Source organism: Nerophis lumbriciformis, linkage group LG10 (assembly GCF_033978685.3).
Source record: "Nerophis lumbriciformis linkage group LG10, RoL_Nlum_v2.1, whole genome shotgun sequence".
Lineage (NCBI taxonomy): Eukaryota > Metazoa > Chordata > Actinopteri > Syngnathiformes > Syngnathidae > Nerophis > Nerophis lumbriciformis.
In genome coordinates this window covers 4,928,057-4,946,877 of record NC_084557.2, presented here as the reverse complement: position 1 = coordinate 4,946,877, position 18,821 = coordinate 4,928,057, and the positions used below count along the sequence as shown (strand labels likewise).

The window sequence follows — 18,821 nt, the reverse complement described above, 5'->3', positions numbered from 1 at the left end:
TCTGGTCAGGACACTCCTCACTCTGGCCTTCACCTTCATCGTCCATTCGTTTTTGGTGACTTTATAGACTCTGGACCTAGACGTTGAGTAATCGCTCGACATACATGGCGGAAAATAACTGGTACAGTCTGCTTTGCCAGTCCAAAAGCATTTGCTGTTTTCCGTAGTCTTCCCTCGTCGGCCAGGTAATACAAAGTAGACGTTACCTCATACTTGCCAACCTTGAGACCTCCGATTTCGGGAGGTGGGGGGGGGCGTGGTTAAGAGGGGAGGAGTATATTTACAGCTAGAAGTCAAGTATTTCATATACCGTATTTTCCGCACCATAAGGCGCCCTGGGTTATAAGCCGCGCCTTCAATGAACGGCATATTTCAAAACTTTGTCCACCTATAAGCCGCCCCGTGTTGTAAGCCGCATCTGACTGCGCTAAAGGAATGTCAAAAAAACAGTCAAATAGGTCAGTCAAACTTTAATAATATATTAAAACCAGCGTGATGTGGGCGCGCATGGAGTCGTATATCAACATGGACGGAGCTGCGTGAAAAAAGCCACCCGGCCTCTTCGCGTAAACTTAAACTTACCTTAACCACTCGCTCATCTTTTCTTCATCCATCCCTTCGAGTTAGCTTTTATGATGACGCCGGCTGGAAAGGTCTCTTTTGGCAAGGTCTTCCTTTTGAATATCACCATGGGTGGAAGTTTCTGGCCATTAGCATGGCAAGCTAGAACCACAGTGAAGGATGACTTCTCATTCCCTGTGGTGCGAATATTCACCGTACGTGCTCCCGTTGTATCCACAGTGCGGTTCACAGGAATATCAAAAGTCAGTGGAACCTCGTCCATGTTGATAATGTTCTCTGGCCGGATCTTTTTTTCAGCTATCTTGTTTTTACAATATGCACGGAAAGTAGCCAGCTTTTCTTGAAAGTCTTTAGGCAGTTGCTGTGAAATAGTAATCCGTGTGCGGATGGAGAGATTGCGTCTTTTCATGAACCGGATCCCTGTCGCTTAGTAGGAGCCATTTTGTGGTCTTTACAGATTTAAACACACAAAGGAAATGAAACGTACGGTAATATCCGCGCGCTTTTTCTTCTTCTACGCGGGCGGGTGGTTGCTTACAGTAGAAGAAGAAGCGCTTCCTGTTCTATGGGGGCGGGTGCTTACCTTGGCGGTTGCTTGCGTAGAAGAAGAAGCACTTCCTCTTCTACGGGGAAAAAAGATGGCGGCTGTTTACCGTAGTTGCGAGACCGAACTTTATGAAAATGAATCTTAATATTAATCCATATATAAAGCGCACCGGGTTAAAAGCCGCACTGTCAGCTTTTGAGTAAATTTGTGGTTTTTAGGTGCGGCTAATAGTGCGGAAAATACGGTGTATATATATATATATTTATATATATATATACACCGTATTTTCGCACTTATTTATATATATATATATATATATATATATATATATATATATATATAAATAAGAGAAATACTTGAATTTCAGTGTTCATTTATTTACACATACACACACATAACACTCATCTACTCATTGTTGAGTTAAGGGTTGAATTGTCCATCCTTGTTCTATTCTCTGTCACTATTTTTCTAACCATGCTGAACACCCTTTCTGATGATGCATTCTGCTTCGTCTCCTTGTTGTGTGCGCAGTTGTGCACTGCACTCTCTAAAAGCCTTAGTTGTTAATGTCACATATGCATGTACAGTAGATGGCAGTATTGTCCTGTTTAAGAGTGTCACAACATTGCTGTTTACGGCAGACGAACTGCTTTACGGTAGACAAAAACATGACTGCTGTAGTTGTGTGTTGTTGCCGCGCTGGGAGGACGTTAATGAAACTGCCTAACAATAAACCCACATAAGAAACCAAGAACTCGCCCTCCATCATTCTACAGTTATAACGTGATTGGGCAGGCACGCTGTTTATATTGTGGGAAAGCGGACGTGAAAACCGGCTGTCGACACGTCACTCAGGTCCGCCTGAATTTCGGGAGAAAATTTGTCCCGGGAGGTTTTCGGGAGAGGCGCTGAATTTCAGGAGTCTCCCGGAAAATCCGGGAGTGTTGGCAAGTACGGTATGCGTTACCTTTATCACATTCACAGGACCACGCAATCTTGTCAGGTTCAAACACTGATGACATCTATTAAACAGACAAGAAGCAAGGAATATGCAGAGACAGAGTTCAATTTAGCTCAATGAGGAGAGACGTTTTGGGCCGTACTCTTAGTTACAGATATATATATATGATTATTCAGTAATGCAAATGTGCGGACACTCGTGATATCGCCCTGTCTCTGCTTTGTCTGCGTCACGGTACTTGATCTGCTGGACACAAACACTGATACGAGACGACTCGCAATCTTGGATTTGCAAGTTATCCTTTTGCACAGATAGAAAAGTACAACTTCAGCACAATTGACAATAACTATAGCAACGGCCTTTAAGCATAAGAGTTGTGTGATAACTTACACATAATTATTCTAACAATTCTCCGTGTCTCTCCTTCGACAAATGGACAAAGTCAAAAGTCCTCTCGCCGTTCCTCTGGCACAAAACACTCGTTGACAAACATATCTTACCAGGCTGCCATTCTTCCAGGCCTTATCCAAAACTCAACATTGCCATGCTGCCGTCTGAGAAGTGTTGTATCCCAAATAGCTGCAGTTTCCTTCTCTTAAAGGGGAACATTATCACAATTTCAGAAGGGTTAAAACCATTAAAAATCAGTTCCCAGTGGCTTATTTTATTTTCCGAAGTTTTTTTCAAAATTTTACCCATCACGCAATATCCCTAAAAAAAGCTTCAAAGTGCCTGATTTTAACCATCGTTATATACACCCGTCCATTTTCCTGTGACGTCACATAGTGAAGCCAACACAAACAAACATGGCGGAAAGAACAGCAAGCTATAGCGACATTAGCTCGGATTCAGACTCGGATTTCAGCGGCTTAAGCGATTCAACAGATTACGAATGTATTGAAACGGATGGTTGTAGTGTGGAGGCAGGTAGCGAAAACGAAATTGAAGAAGAAACTGAAGCTATTGAGCCATATCGGTTTGAACCGTATGCAAGCGAAACCGACGAAAACGACACGACAGCCAGCGACACGGGAGAAAGCGAGGACGAATTCGGCGATCGCCTTCTAACCAACGATTGGTATGTGTTTGTTTGGCATTAAAGGAAACTAACAACTATGAACTAGGTTTACAGCATATGAAATACATTTGGCAACAACATGCACTTTGAGAGTGCAAACAGCCCAATTTTCATCAATTAATATATTCTGTAGACATACCCTCATGTCAGCAGGCCAGGGAAGCTAGGGTCGATATTCTTCTCTTGATCATCTTCGGTGGCATAAGGGACGGTGTGAGCCAAGACATCCAGGGGGTTTAGCTCGCTCGTCTGCGGGAACAAACTGCCGCCATTGCTTGCCGTGCTTCCGAGGACCTTTGTCCCTGAATTGCTCACACACTCCGGCAGATTCAATGGGGGTCTGGCGGCAGATTTCTTTGACTTTATCGTTGGAAATGCATCTGCTTTGAGTGTCGCAGGATATGCACACATTCTTGCCATCTCTGTCGTAGCATAGCTTTCGTCGGTAAAGTGTGCGGAACAAACGTCCAATTTCTTGCCACTTTCGCATCTTTGGGCCACTGGTGCAACTTGAATCCGTCCCTGTTCGTGTTGTTACACCCTCCGACAACACACCGACGAGGCATGATGTCTCCAAGGTACGGAAAACAGTCGAAAAAACGGAAAATAACAGAGCTGATTTGACTCGGTGTTTGAGAAAATGACTGATTGCTTCCCGATGTGACGCCACGTTGTGACGTCATCGCTCCGAGAGCGAATATTAGAAAGGCGTTTAATTCGCCAAAATTCACCCATTTAGAGTTCGAAAATCGGTTAAAAAAATATATGGTCTTTTTTTCTGCAACATCAAGGTATAAGGTCATATTGACGCTTACATAGGTCTGGTGATAATGTTCCCCTTTAAGGTATTCATGTGTGATTTCCACAAGCATCTGTACATGTAGAAGAAGGAAAAACGCGGTTGTTATGAAGCTGGCTGTGGCGCGTTCTTTCTGACGTCACTTCCTGTGTGGGCCGCGGTCTTTCTGGCGTCACTTCCTCTCCGAACTCGGTTTGTAAACGATCAATGAGTCCATACAGAGCTAAGAGCCGGAGATTCAAGAAATACACGGCGCACTTACCCGTGTAAAAAATGATCCTAGGAGGGGAACCTTAAACGATGGGTTAGTGTGGCTGACACGGGGCTTAGGCTAAATAGTTATTGGTTTAAGGAGTTATCTGGCTTAGTGTAGACAAGACATGGCCTAAGAAGTCCTCAGCTGAAACAGATTATTTGATAATTGAATACAAATGTGCAAATTCTGGTCTGAGGACAAGTCCTGAACAAGAGATGCTCATCACTCTTCTACTCATAATTACAATAATAATGGATTAGATGTATTTAGTGCTCAGGCGACCCCCTGCTGTGACTGAACGTCCTTGACGTGGAAAGAAACTCTTCTAGAGCAAAGCAACAATCCCAGATAACAACATAACACGTTATGTACATTTTATATATTTGCAATCATCACAATGCAGCCGGACATGGATGCATGAAAAATACATATTTGGGGAAATCTGGTAATACCAACAGTGTTATTGTTGTCTTCCTCTTCTGCCAGATGAAACATCAAGAAGCTTCTCTTGCTGAAGAACTAGTGGAAGAGCAGGAAAAGAATGGTTGGTGTTGTTGCCTCGTACTTTTGTACTTTTCCCAAAAAGATGCATCTCACATTTTTTTCTTCTGATGTCTGTGCTTTAGAAACTAAAATTCTTGCCAAGGTGTCGAGACTGGAGGAAGAACTGGAGGTATCTGGTTTTTTTTTTTTGCAGAGCTCACCAAAATACTGCGTGAGGAACCTCTGTATGTTCCAGTACCATACAAACATCCATGACATTAGCATTATATATACAGTGGGGCAAACAAGTATTTAGTCAGCCACCGATTGTGCAAGTTCTCCCACTTAAAATGATGACAAATGTCTGTCATTTTCATCATAGGTACACTTTAACTGTGAGAGACAGAATGTGAAAAAAAAATCCAGGAATTCACATTGTAGGATTTTTAAAGAATTTATTTGTAAATTATGGTGGAAAATAAGTATTTGGTCAATAACAAAAATTCAACTCAATACCTTGTAAGATAACCTCCTGTTGGCAATAACAGAGGTCAAACGATTACTATGGGTCTTTACCAGGTTTGCACACACAGCAGCTGGTATTTTGGCCCATTCCTCCATGCAGATCTTCTCGAGAGCAGTGATGTTTTGGGGCTGTCGCCGAGCAACGCGGACTTTCAACTCCCTCCACAGATTTTCTATGGGGTTGAGGTCTGGAGACTGGCTAGGCCACTCCAGGACTTTCAAATGCTTCTTACGGAGCCACTCCTTCGTTGCCCGGGCGTTGTGTTTGGGATCATTGTCATGCTGGAAGACCCAGCCACGTTTCATCTTCAAAGCTCTCACTGATGGAAGGAGGTTGTGGCTCAAAATCTCTCGATACATGGCCCCATTCATTCTTTCCTTAACACGGATCAGTCTGCCTGTCCCCTTAGCAGAAAAACAGCCCCAAAGCATGATGTTTCCACCCCCATGCTTCACAGTAGGTATGGTGTTCTTGGGATGCAACTCAGTATTCTTCTTCCTCCAAACACGACAAGTTGAGTTTATACCAAAAAGTTCTATTTTGGTTTCATCTGACCACATGACATTCTCCCAATCCTCTGCTGTATCGTCCATGTGCTCTCTGGCAAACTTCAGACGGGCCTGGACATGCACTGGCTAAAGCAGGGGGACACGTCTGGCACTGCAGGATTTGATTCCCTGTCGGTGTAGTGTGTTACTGATGGTAACCTTTGTTACTTTGGTCCCAGCTCTGTGCTGGTCATTCACCAGGTCCCCCCGTGTGGTTCTGGGATTTTTGCTCACTGTTCTCATGATCATTTTGACCCCACGATCCAGGGAGACTATCAGTGGTCTTGTATGTCTTCCATTTTCTGATAATTGCTCCCACAGTTGATTTTCTCACACCAAGCTGCTTGCCTATTGTAGATTCACTCTTCACAGTCTGGTGCAGGTCTACAATTATTTTCCTGGTGTCCTTCGACAGCTCTTTGGTCTTGGCCATAGTGGAGTTTGGAGTCTGACTGTTTGAGGCTGTGGACAGGTGTCTTTTATACAGATAACAAGTTCAAACAGGTGCCATTAATACAGGTAACGAGTGGAGGACAGAAGAGCTTCTTAAAGAAGAAGTTACAGGTCTGTGAGAGCCAGAGATCTTCCTTGTTTGAAGTAACCAAATACTTATTTTCCACCATAATTTACAAATAAATTCTTTAAAATTCCTACAATGTGAATTCCTGGATTTCTTTTTCACATTCTGTCTCTCACAGTTGAAGTGTACATATGATGAAAATTACAGACCTCTGTCTTCATTTTAAGTGGGAGAACTTGCACAATCGGTGGCTGACTAAATACTTTTTTGCCCCACTGTATCTATATATCAGTGACGTGAGGTTGATGGCTGGTGAGGCACTGACTTCATCACAGTCAGATTTACAAACATATGAACCCTAAAGAGTATCTTAATCACCATTTGATTGGCAGCAGTTAACGGGTTATGTTTAAAAGCTCATACCAGCATTCTTCCCTGCTTGGCACTCAGCATCAAGGGTTGGAATTGGGGGTTATTAAATCACCAAAAATTATTCCCGGGCGCGGCGCCGCTGCTGCCCACTGCTCCCCTCACCTCCCAGGGGGTGATCAAGGGGATGGGTCAAATGCAGTGGACAAATTTCATTACACCTAGTGTGTGTGTGACAATCATTGGTACTTTAACTTAACTTTAACTTTACACATACAAACTGTAGCACACAAAAAAGCACATTTAATTAAAAAAAGAAGTCATTATGGTCTTACCTTTTACTTATAAAATAAGTCCATGAGCCGCTGTTGTGCTGGATTAATGCACCCCCTAACGAGAGTGTTATATCAACTAAAGCCCTCACTTAAACTTTCCATGTGCAAGATTGAATCTATTTAAAAAAGTGTAACCGAGGGTTTATAAATGTCGCCTATACTGTATGAAACTACAAAATAACAAACATGGAGGCTCCAGTTTACACGAGGACCACTTTATTTACCTTCTTTCAAAAACTTCCGCTCAACTCCAACGTGTCATCACTTCCGCTCTTAGCGCCTTCAAAATAAGAGCTCAAGGCATATACTGTATAACAGCGCATAACAGGAACTTAACATCACAAAGAGGAAAGCCCATGAAAATAGGTTACAAAAGTTATTTGATAAGAAGCCAAAAAGTGCAAAAACAATAATGTTCGTGTTGGAGGAGTTGTGAATTAGGTACACCTGCAGTCTGCAGGTGTACCTAATGTTGTGGCCCTGCAGTCATTTGCAACTCCTCCAACACGAACATTATTGTTTTTGCACTTTTTGGCTTCTTATGAAATAACTTTTTTAAATAGATTCAATCTTGCACGTGGAAAGTTTAAGTGTGGGCTTTAGTTGATATAACACTCCCGTCAGGGGTTGCCGTGCATTCTACGGCGGGGGTGCAGGAGGCGAGCCTCAGCCAGTGCGTCTTTTGCAGCCGTTTTATGATCGCTCAGCATAAGAAATACTTTACACACATACAGTTGTTGACAAAATACACTGTACATTATATACCTCAGCTAACTAAACTATGGAAATGTATAATATAGTTCATATAGCAATACGGTCTCACTGCACAGCAGGCCAGCAGTTAGCCGAGTCCGCAATCCATGTTGAGGCACAACTGAGTGACGTGCCTCAACTGGCTGCTGTTCACCGCACCGTCTCTTCTCAGTATTTGAACGGCAAATGTGAAAATTCAGCGATTTTAAATCAAAAATAATGTAAAACTGGTGAAGTTAAATGGAAAATAACTTTATAGTATAATCACTGGATACATATAACAATTTAATTAAAAAAAATTATTTTCACATTTTTTTTCTTTCCATGATGATGTGTATATATATATATATATATATATATATATATATATATATATATAAACACACATGATTATCCAATGTGTATCCAACATTTTAACAACATTTTTTTCATGAACCTTTGTGTTTGGACATTTTCAACATGATTATCCAACATTTGAACATTTGGTGGGTCAGAAAAGACCACCATACCAGATAAGACAATCCATCGCTGCCTTGCATGCCAGTGACCTTGGTGTCGTCTTATTTTGAAGGGGAATTTGCTAGTAGTCGAGAGTCTCCCTACCCATCGTTGCACATTGGCGTGTTGACTATTGAGTGTTGGAGAGATATTTGCATGCTTTGATTGTTTGTGTCCTGTGCATGTGAGAATGTGGCCGGCGGCCCAGACAACCGCCTGCTGAGAAATGAGCTGCGGCATCTGAAAGGCGAGCTGATGCGCAAGGAGGAGATGGTGCACCAGCTGAAGAAAGAAATGACAAGAGACAAGAAGGCCACAGAAAACGTAGGAATGAATACACACTTCCACACCTGCAGTGAAGTCTGGTCCTATTTATACCTGCGCCCCCTGTAGGCCAGGCATTTACACCAGCGCCCCCTGTAGGTCAGGCAGAGTACTGTCTGGTCCTATTTACACCTGCGCCCCCTGTATGTCAGGCTTCACCTGCTGACTCGCCACCTTTCTGTCAGTCGACCACATCCAATCCATCCATTCAGTTTTCTTAGTATCCTTCATGCGGATGCACAATGTAATGTTTTCAAGCCCAAACCTTCCGGCTTTTCAAGACCAATACAAACTTCAATTCAGTTCGATTTTCTTCATTTACAAAACATGATAAAAGTCAGGGGCGTCACTAGCTTTTAAGGACAGGGGGGCTTAGCCCCCAGGAGATGCACAGGGTGTGAGCGAACGTAGCGCACGACGAGCACAAAACTTCACAAACGGCTAACAAAGACTTAGAAATGATTAATTGTTATTATTATTATTTAAAAAAAATGCACAGGACGAAATGAAATGCTCCCCGGGACAATGGCTTTTAACCATTTTTTTTCTTTTTCTTTTTATGTATTTATTCATTTTACATTTTATATTAAATGTCTTGGTTTTTCCTCCCTCTGAAAATCCTATTAAATGTTTAACAAGCCATCCTATAATAATACAACAGCTATTAATGTAACAATACAATAAAACAAATATATTTAATGATGTTTTTTTCATTATTTTAACAATAATAAAGTAATAATATATTACTTTATATAGATTCTACAAGAAACACAAAACTTAAAAACTAAATTATTTACAATTGCACACACAAGGTTTCGTGCAGCTTCACTCATTGTAAAGGAAGATAATGTGCTTTGTACACCTGCAGGACCGCAAGCAAGGTCGCAGAGAAAATGCGGAATGGAATTTTGAGTGATATGGGCATTTTCTATATGAACAAGTGGAATGGATTGGATACCGACGCACTAAAGGGGCTCTCAGCCTTACGCTATGAAGTGAGGGGAAACTGAGTGAATAATAACAGGTTATATGATTTATTTAAACTCATATTCGGGCCGCTTTATAATGAATATGTCGGCATGTATTTGTAAAAAAAAAATATATATATATACTGTATATAACTCCAAATTATTTAGGGGGGGCTTAAGAATATTTTAGGGGGGCTCGAGCCCCCCTAAAATAGGCCTAACAACGCCAATGATAAAAGTCCATACATTTGTATAAGATTTGTTCAGTGCTTTGTCAAATGGAAACTCACAGAAGATGTAATAGCTTATAAGCGGGGCCCCAATACACGACATGTAAGATAATGAAGTATAAAATGTCCACATGCTTACATCCTAAAGCATCTCCTAAACATTTCCTACATTCTAAACCACAGGTGTCAAACTCAAGGCCCGGGGGCCAAATCTGGCCCGCGACATCATTTTATCTACCCCGCAAACACCTGGCAATGATATGTGTCAATAAAGTACTTCATGTTTTCTCACTAAATGTCATTGATTTTTTTCATTTTGACAGAAAAAAATATATGTACTGCTTGAAATTGCATACCCTTTAAACTTTAATAGTATCCAATATTGCAAGAAATATTACAGTATATAATCATACTTTCCAAACATGTTTTTGTCTAAATAAAAATACTTAACTTTACAGCAAACTACCCATCAAATTCATAAAAATGACAATAAATTGTACGTTGTTCTTTACACATACTTGCCAACCTTGAGACCTCCGATTTCGGGAGGTGGGGGTGGGGGTGGTCGGGGTGGGATGGGGGCGTGGTTGGGGGCGTGACTAAAAGGGGAGGAGTATATTTACAGCTAGAATTCACCAAGTCAAGTATTTCATATATATATATATATATATATAAGAAATACTTGACATTCAGTGAATTCTAGCTATATATATACGTATATATATGTATTTTATTATATGTATATATATATATTTATTTTATTATATATATATATATATATATATATATATATATATATATATATATATATATATAAAATAAATACTTGCATTTCAGTGTTCATTTATTTACACATATACACACACATAACACTCATCTACTCATTGTTGAGTTAAGGGTTGAATTGTCCATCCTTGTTCTATTCTCTGTCATTATTTTTCTAACCATGCTGAACACCCTCTCTGATGATGCATTGATGTGTGGCACGCACAAAGGTGCTTTCATCAAATGCACTAGATGGCAGTATTGTCCTGTTTAAGAGTGTCACAACATTGCTGTTTACGGCAGACGAACTGCTTTACAGTATACAAAAACGTGACTGCTGTTGTTGTGTGTTTTTGCCGCGCTGGGAGGACGTTAATGAAACTGCCTAACAGTAAACCCACATAAGAAACCAAGAACTCGCCCTCCATCATTCTACAGTTATAACGTTATTGGGCAGGTATGCTGTTTATGTTGTGGGTTAGCTGGACTCAGGTCCATGAGGACCTGAGTCCGCCTGAATTTCGGGAGAAAATTTGTCCCGGGAGGTTTTCGGGAGAGGCGCTGAATTTCGGGAGTCTCCCGGAAAATCCGGGAGGGTTGGCAAGTATGTCTTTACAGCATATCACTGTAAATTGGAAAAAACTACTACTGTTTTTGCGTAAAAATTCTGTTGACTTGACTTGCTGCTAGTTTTTGACTGTAAAATCTTGTTTTTAACGGTGTATTACTGTAAATGGAAAAACGATACATTTGTTTTTACGGTAGAAAAACTGGCAGCTAAGTTGCCAGAATAAAAATATATTGTTGTAAAAACCAATGTCAATTCAACACAAAAATTCTGGCAACTAAGCTGCCAGCTTTTTCTGTAAAACCCCATACCTGCCAAGTACTCCGGTTTTCCCGTAATTAGTACGGTTTTCATCAACCTATTCCGGGTTACGGTTGCAGTGATAAAAAATACGTTTTTTCATTAATTAAATTTTTATTTTTTATTTTTTTAAGTTTTATTCACGAAATCGCGTAACAACAATGACAATCGACACTGCTTCCCGTAACTTCCTATCGAGCCATTCCGAATGCCATGCGCGAGGCTATTTATAGCACCGCTGCCAAGCACGAGGCACCAGTTGCCATTGTTTCCAAACGAGCGAACGATCATGGAATCAGCCGGAGAAAAATCGCAAACGAGTCTTAAACCGAAAAGAAAACTGCAGTCATTCCGTGAAGAATATTCAAAAGCCTATCCGGGAATAATTATCCCTTCCAAAAAGGGTGAAAACTACGCGAATTGCACCTTGTGCAGACAAGATTTTTCGATCGGACACGGAGGAATTAGCGATGTAAAAGACCACGTTGGGACAAAAAAACACAAGTCTAATGCCGTTGCTAGCGATACAAGTGGAAAACTTTCAACGTTTTTTGTCGCCCAAACAGATTCTTTGGATGTGATAAATGCCAAAGTTTTATTTACGGAGGCAATAATTGAGCATGGACTTCCAATCGCACTGGCTGATCACATGGGACAGTTATTTCGGAAAATGTTTCCCGACTCGAAAATCGCCAAAAAATATGGATGTGGTCGAACCAAAACATCAAACATTATTCAGTGTCTTGGAACAGAATCCTCAAAAAGTATCGCCGATGTCATGAAGACGGAACCATTTAGCATGTCGACTGACGGCAGCACCGGTTATGACGATGTAAAACTGTACCCCATTTGTGTTCCATATTTTGATGACGACATTGGAAAAGTATTGTCAGTACTTCTGTCTTTGAGGGAATGCAATACGGCTTCCACAGGCGAAAACATTTACAAAATACTCGCGGAAGAAATAGACTCAAACGAAATTCCTTGGCAGAATTTGGTTTGCTTTGCTGCGGATAATGCTGCAGTGATGATGGGATCTAAAAAGGGTGTTGCAGCTTTCATTACGGAAATGTCTCCTTCGGTTTACATCGCCGGTAAGTACAGTTCGTAGCATAAAAAAACTCACAAAACATAAAATTTTAAGTAAATCTTTTATTACATAAACAATAAATCAAATCAAAAATAATTTCTGTGTACAGTATATCTTTTTATTTGTGATAACGATAACATGTTCAAAACAAAATAATTTCAAACTATTGAAGACTTGTCCAGGGTGTATCCCGCCTTCCGCCCGATTGTAGCTGAGATAGGCTCCAGCGCCCCCCGCGACCCCAAAGGGAATAAGCGGTAGAAAATGGATGGATGGATGGATGAAGTTAGTTTACAGAATAAACATGTCAATCAACCCATATGATTTTTGCTGTAATATTTTTGTTTTGAAAAGTCACTGTGACTGATAGAAAAGTCAATCAATCAATCAATGTTTATTTATATAGCCCTAAATCACAAGTGTCTCAAAGGGCTGCACAAGCCACAACGACATCCTCGGTATAGCCCACATAAGGGCAAGGAAAAACTCACCCCAGTGGGACGTCGATGTGAATGACTATGAGAAACCTTGGAGAGGACCGCATATGTGGGTAACCCCCCCCCCTCTAGGGAGACCGAATGCAATGGATGTCGAGTGGGTCTAACATAATATTGTGAGAGTCCAGTCCATAGTGGATCCAGCATAACAGTAAGAGTCCAGTCCACAGTGGGGTCAGCAGGAAACCATCCCGAGCGGAGACGGGACAGCAGCGCAGAGATGTTCCCAACCAATATACAGGCGAGCGGTCCACCCCGGGTCCCGACCCCGGACAGCCAGCACCCCATCCATGGCCACCGGATCTGTGTGTCTTCCCCTCCACAAGGGATAGGGGGGAGCAGAGGAGAAAAGAAAAGAAACGGCAGATCAACTGGTCTAAAAAAAGGGGGGCTATTCAAAGGCTAGAGTATACAAATGAGTTTTGAGATGGGACTTAAATGTTTCTACTGAGGTAGCATCTCTAATTGTTACCGGGAGGGCATTCCATAGTACTGGAGCCCGAATAGAAAACGCTCTACAGCCCGCAGACTTTTTTTGGGCTCTGGGAATCACTAATAAGCCGGAGTTCTTTGAACGCAGATTTCTTGCCGGGACATATGGTACAATACAATCGGTAAGATAGGCTGGAGCTAGACCGTGTAGTATTTTATACGTAAGTAGTAAAACCTTAAAGTCGCATCTTAAGTGCACAGGAAGCCAGTGCAGGTGAGCCAGTATAGGCGTAATATGATCAAACTTTCTTGTTCTTGTCAAAAGTCTAGCAGCAAGTGATGGTTTTAGCAACATTTTAACCTGTCTGAATGCTAATAATCATTTTGCGTCGGGGGACACCCAAAAAACAGTTGGTACTGTTTTTCCATTTACCGTAAAATGTTGAAAAAAAACAAAACAAAACACTATTTTACAGTAAAATTTTGTAAATGTAAAGTTTTTACTGTAAATGGACAGTCTACTTAAAACAATTTATATAATAAATAATGAAATCCAGAGGCAAATTCATACATTATTCACTGTTACAAGCGGCCCTCTGATGGCAGCCATAACTGCCATGTGGCCCTCAAAGAAAACCACTTTGACATCTCTGGTCTAGCAGGTCAAACACCTTTTTGTTTGTTCCATCTCCTGTAGTTGTTTCTGCGAGCAGAAGCAGCAGAAGATGACCTGAAGATGTTGAAAAGAGAGGTAGGATCCATGAAGTGAGGACTGGAAGACATCGAACTCCCTCACGCCTGCTTGTTCGTAATGGTGTCATGTCCTCCTGAAAGCTCACATGTCCTCCATCAGAACTCGCAGCTCCAGCAGGATGTGGACTTTTATCACAGAGAGCTGGAACGCAAGGAGTCGGGTCCGTCCAGAGACGAGAACGCCGAGACTCTGAAGAAGCTGAGCTCGGCCAACCGCCAGCTCTCCCAGTGCCTGGATGAGCTGCAGGTCCTCCAACGCCTCCCAGTGTCCTGCTCGCCTTCACCTCTCTCTCCCAGTGACAAGACATGTTTGCTTTGTAGCAAGCGGAGGAAGAAATCTCCCAGCTGAAGAAAGACAAGCAGCACATGCAGAAATGTCTGATGGAGTCTGCCAAGGAGATGGAGAAGATGAGCGACGAGTACGACCAGATGAAGATGGCCGTCTATCAGTGTGACTCCACCACGGACCAGCTCAGGAAAGAGAGGGATCATGCCGAGCTGCAGGTAAAAGCCCTCAGTCCTTCTGCATGTCTTCATCTTGGTCACGTGTGGGCTTCTGGTGCAGGTCCGAGAGCTCACACAGAAGATTAACGACATGACACAAGAGGATGACCCCATCATGGCAGCGGTGGACGCCAAAGTGGACGAATGGAAGGTTGGCGTCAAACTCATTCATGCTGATCAATACCTCTCCTCTTCACTCGCAACGGTTTCTAGTAGTAGCACCTGAAGAACACAGTTTTTATAAAGCAGGAAGCAAAAAGCCTTTCAAGAAGGTAACATTTCTTTGTGCAGCTTTCTTGACAACGATGGACAGTCACTGACCAGTCCACCTCAACCCAGATCTTAGAAAGGGGACCTATTATGCAAAAGAAAATTGTCTTACCTCTTTATGTGTATGTGGGAACTGCAGAAGTCTAAAAATGTGACATCAAAGCATGAAGGCATGGCTGAGATATTTATAAAAGCATCTTGCCTTCCTTCATACTTCTCCTAACCAGCTGTTTGTAATTTGCACAATTTGTGACCTTTTTCCCAAATGTGGCATTGATCAGCGGATTATCCAAATATGGTAGAAATGTACCTGAAGAGCTCTGTGAGAGTCCGCCATTGTAGTCAATAAGTTTCTTCTTTTTCTCTCTTGTCTTGTTATGGGGCAGACTGGTTCATACATGCACATGCATCCTCCGTTGTTACCATTTCTAATACAATGTAGTGTAAAGTTCTAACTTATATCTGTCAGTAGACTCATTATGTAAGATAAAAACTACAACATTTCTAATACAAAGTAGTGTAAGTCTAAGACTAGATCTGACCAATCTAAGTCCAAGACTTGATCCGACCAATCTAAGTCTAAGACTTGATCCGACCAATCTAAGTCTAAGATTAGATCTGACCGATCCAAGTCTTAAGACTTGATCTGACCAATCTCAGTCTAAGACTCAATGTGACCAATCTAAGTCTAAGACTAGATCCGACCAATCTAAGTCTAAGACTTGATCTGACCAATCTAAGTCTAAGACTTGATCCGACCAATCTAAGTGTAAGACTTGATCCGACCAATCTAAGTCTAAGATTAAATCTGACCGATCCAAGTCTTAAGACTTGATCTGACCAATCTCAATCTAAGGCTCAATGTGACTAATCTAAGTCTAAGACTAGATCTGAACTATCTAAGTCCAAGACTAGATCTGATCTAAGTCTAAGACTATCCCAGGGCATTCAATCCATCGCAACTGGACTGTTTAGTTTGTCTTAGAAGACGTTTCACCTCTCATCCGAGTAGACTTCATCAGTTCATGCTCATAGACTTAGATTGGTCAGTTCTAGTCTTAGACTTAAATTGGTCACATCTAGTCTTAGACTTAGATTGGTCACATCTTGTCTTTGACTCAGATTGGTCACATCTAGTCTTTGACTCAGATTGGTCACATCTAGTCTTAGACTTAAATTGGTTACATCTAGTCTTAGACTTAGATTGGTCAAATCTAGTCTTGGACTTAGATTGGTCATATCTAGTGTAGTGGCTGGTGCCAAAACCCCAAATATTTATACTCCAAAAAAACCAGGAGGGTGTGCCTGGGCAAGGATGGTTTTGGCCTAACGTAGTGAGAAAAAAACAACGGTTGAGATGCAAAAGAGCAATTCTAGCTGTCAAAGCCAATGACAGTCGTTGAAGGGTTTTTCCCCCTCGTTAGCATTGAGGTTCTGTGTGGCTATGGATCGACTACTACCAGTCCAAAATAGTCTGAATCCCCCACGTAAGAATTCCATTCAGTTGTAAACACATGTCACAAATGTCATTCTGGTCACCTTCTGTGAGCAGAATGTTTCTAACTCCTGTTGGAGGCTAAATTGCAGAGTCCTTTAGGAATGGTTGAAAGGACAGTGTTGTATGTGGGAGGCCAGTGGTGTCGCAGACCACCTCTTCTGCTCAGGGATGGATGAACTGCTCGTATGAGAGGATAAGTGTCTCCTAAGAAAAAACAAAGAGTCCAGTTGGAATCGACTAAATGCCCTGAGAATACAAAACCTGGAAATGGGAATATTTGATGATGTGACATTCATTCACAGAAAGTGCTCTCTGGAAAAGATGAAGAGATTTTGGAGTACCAGCAGATGATCCGAAACCTTCAGCAAAAATTGCGCATATTTCAGTTGGACTTGGACAGAAGCAACATTATTGCCTTGCAGCAGGTCTCCACCTTTATTTGTTGCATGATCTTTTCATGATTAATCCCATTGTGCATCCATCATCTGTCCCAAGGTAGACCATGTCCTTGTCCTAGTAGTCCTCTCTCAAACAATGCTGATAAAGATGGGAGATAGTCTCTAATTGTTGGCGGTCGCTCTGCAGGCCGTGGAGGATCGAGATGATCAGATCCAGATACTGAGAGAGCAGGTGGAGCAGTATACGGGGGAAATGGAGAAGCAAACCCTGCTTATGGAGGGTCTGAAGCTGTCTAAGAAGGAAGGTGGAGGTAAGTAGGCCAAGGTTCTGAACAGAACATTGATGTACAAATCCCGTTTCCATATGAGTTGGGAAATTGTGTTAGATGTAAATATAAACGGAATACAATGATTTGCAAATCATTTTCAACCCATATTCAATTGAATGCACTACAAAGACAAGATATTTGATGTTCAAACTCATAAACTTTATTTTTTCTTTGCAAATAATAATTAACTTAGAATTTCATGGCTGCAACACGTGCCAAAGTAGTTGGGAAAGGGCATGTTCACCACTGTGTTACATGGCCTTTCCTTTTAACAACACTCAGTAAACGTTTGGGAACTGAGGAGACACATTTTTGAAGCTTCTCAGGTGGAATTCTTTCCCATTCTTGCTTGATGTACAGCTTAAGTTGTTCAACAGTCCGGGGGTCTCCGTTGTGCTATTTTAGGCTTCATAATGCGCCACACATTTTCAATGGGAGACAGGTCTGGACTACAGGCAGGCCAGTCTAGTACCCGCACTCTTTTACTATGAAGCCACGTTGATGTAACACGTGGCTTGGCATTGTCTTACTGAAATAAGCAGGGGCGTCCATGGTAACGTTGCTTGGATGGCAACATATATTGCTCCAAAACCTGTATGTACCTTTCAGCATTAATGGTGCCTTCACAGATGTGTAAGTTACCCATGTCTTGGGCACTAATACACCCCCATACCATCACACATGCTGGCTTTTCAACTTTGCGCCTATAACAATCCGGATGGTTCTTTTCCTCTTTGGTCTGGAGGACACAACGTCCACAGTTTCCAAAAACAATTTGAAATATGGACTCGTCAGACCACAGAACACTTTTCCACTTTGTATCAGTCCATCTTCGATGAGCTCAGGCCCAGCCAAGCCGACGGCGTTTCTGGGTGTTGTTGATAAACGGTTTTCGCCTTGCATAGGAGAGTTTTAACTTGCACTTACAAATGTAGCGACCAACTGAGTGGGTTTCTGAAGTGTTCCTGAGCCCATGTGGTGATATCCTTTACACACTGATGTCACTTGTTGATGCAGTACAGCCTGAGGGATCGAAGGTCACGGGCTTAGCTGCTTACGTGCAGTGATTTCTCCAGATTCTCTGAACCCTTTGATGATATTACGGACCGCAGATGGTGAAATCCCTAAATTCCTTGCAATAGCTGGTTGAGAAAGGTTTTTCTTAAACTGTTCAACAATTTGCTCACGCATTTGTTGACAAAGTGGTGACCCTCGCCCCGTCCTTGTTTGTGAATGACTGAGCATTTCATGGAATCTACTTTTATACCCAATCATGGCACCCACCTGTTCCCAATTAGCCTGCACACCTGTGGGATGTTCCAAATAAGTGTTTGATGAGCATTCCTCAACTTTATCAGTATTTATTGCCACCTTTCCCAACTTCTTTGTCACGTGTTGCTGGCATCAAATTCTAAAGTTAATGATTATTTGCAAAAAGAAACATGTTTATCAGTTTGAACATCAAATATATTGTCTTTGTAGCATATTCAACTGAATATGGGTTGAAAATTATTTGCAAATCATTGTATTCCGTTTATATTTACATCTAACACAATTTCCCAACTCATATGGAAACGGGGTTTGTATTAAAAGTAGATCACATGCGAACAATGTCAATCTTCCAGTTGACAAAGCTATTA

The 18,821-nt window shown here is 41.7% G+C and overlaps 1 pseudogene; it reads left to right on the top strand.

Annotated features, from left to right (window-relative positions):
• Positions 1 to 18,821, top strand: part of LOC133612796 (centrosomal protein of 290 kDa-like) — a 73,598-nt pseudogene that overhangs the window by 2,499 nt on the left and 52,278 nt on the right.